This window comes from Primulina tabacum, chromosome 12, assembly GCF_025594145.1.
Source record: "Primulina tabacum isolate GXHZ01 chromosome 12, ASM2559414v2, whole genome shotgun sequence".
In the NCBI taxonomy this organism is placed as follows: Eukaryota; Viridiplantae; Streptophyta; class Magnoliopsida; order Lamiales; family Gesneriaceae; genus Primulina; species Primulina tabacum.
In genome coordinates, this window is record NC_134561.1 from 15,817,787 (window position 1) to 15,819,703 (window position 1,917).

Sequence of the window (1,917 nt, forward strand, 5' to 3'; positions counted from 1 at the left end):
TCTCCAATAATACATGAAATAGTAGGACAACCAGGGACTTTGTATTTCAAAGTATTATTATTTTGAATGATTGCACTTACTTGTTCGGCTAAAAATGCTTTCTTTTCCACATTTAATTTTCTTTCCACAGTGCAAAAGTCTTTCAAAAATTTGGCATATGATGGTACCTGTTTTATTGTATCTAATAAAGGAATATTAACTTTTACTTGTTTAAAAATATAATATATATCAGAATTCAAATTTGATTTTTTTGTATTTTTCAATGCATGAGGGAATGGTGGTGACACTGTCTGTTGAACCTCCTCTTCGAAAGTTATGGGTTCCACTTCCTTACCCTTTGGAGTTGATTTATCATCATCTTCACAAGGTTCAGGAATGGATTTTGTCACAACCTTACCACTTCGAAGGGTAATAACAGATTTTACCTGATCCATCGATTGAGTTCCAAAAGTTCCAGTTTGTGAATGATGATCCTTGGGATTAGGCAGAGGTTGTGAAGGAAATTTACCTTTTTCATGAACATTAAGTGCAGATGCAAATTTAGCAAGAGTATCTTTCAAATCTGTCATGGTTTGAGCAGTTTGAGTATTGATAGACTCTTGCTTTGCAATGAAAGAATTCAATGTATCGTCCAAATTTCTTTTAGGTGGAGGAACATAAGGTGCATAATTTTGAAAATTTTGTTGATTTTGGAAATGTGGTTGTGAAAATTGTGCAGCATTATCATTACTCCAACTAAAATTTGGATGATTTCGCCAACCTGGATTGTAATTTTGAGAAAATGGTTCAAAATGTGGCCTTTTGAAATTGTTCAAAATATTGGCTTGTTCATGGAGACATTCTTTAAAAGAGGGCTAAGTGGAACAATCTTTTGTAAAATGATCACTTGTATCACAGATGTGACACACAATTTCTTGAACAGATTTTAATTGACCATTCTTTTTGAATTCAAGTGCATCAACTTTTCTTGCCAAAGAGGTAAATCTAGCTTGAAGATCATGTTCATCTTTGAGAGTGTACATACCTCCACCAGATGTAGGAGATTGAATCTTGTTTGATGGTTCGATTGTACCTATAGTGTCCTAATTTTGAGCATTTTCAGCTAATGAATCGAGATACTCAATTGCCTCGTTTGGATCTTTATCTTTAAATGTTCCATTACAGATAAATTCAACCATTTGCCTATCTTTAGTTGTTAAGCCTTCATAAAATTGAGAAACAACTCTCCAAATTTCAAAACCATGATGTGGGCAAAGATTAAGCAATTCTTTGTATCTATCCCAACACTGATAAAAAGTTTATCCTTTTTTTTGAGTGAAAGTGATGATTTGCCTTTTGAAAGAATTTGTTCTATGAGATGGAAAAAACTTTTTCAAAAATTGTTGTTGCAATTCATCCCAAGTTCGAATGGATACCGATCTAAGATTTTGTAGCCAAGTTTTAGCTTTATCTTTTAAAGAAAAAGGAAAAAGCTTAAGTCGAATGGTGTTCATGCTACAATTTAGATCATTATATGTGTTGCACACTTCTTCAAACTCTCGTAGATGCATGTATGGATTTTCAGAATCTAAGCCATGAAAATTGGGTAAAAGTTGAATAATACCAGGCTTAAAATTGAAATGAGATGCATCAGGGGGAGAAACTAGACATGAAGGTGCACTAGTACGTGTAGGATTCATGTGATCTCTAAGTGTTCTTCGTCTATCATGATCATGTTGAGATTGAATTTCATCTTCATTTTCTTGGATGGGTTCTTCCGCCATGTTTTGTAAAAATAAAGGGTTAATTCGAATGAGTCGACCACTAAGTGTACGTGACCAAATGCTCATGCAAATGCAAATGCAAAAGAATAAAAACACACAAAAGCAATAAAAATTCAAATAAAGAAAAATAAACTATTAACAAAATTAAATAGAC

The 1,917-nt window shown here is 33.0% G+C and overlaps 1 non-coding gene across 1 annotated transcript; it reads left to right on the top strand.

The window, feature by feature from the left end:
- The first annotated feature begins 1,236 nt into the window (after positions 1-1,236).
- On the top strand, positions 1,237-1,345 carry LOC142521588 (small nucleolar RNA R71). The gene has a single exon (XR_012814293.1). It is a non-coding gene; the product is annotated as a small nucleolar RNA R71 (small nucleolar RNA).
- Positions 1,346-1,917: the final 572 nt, after the last annotated feature.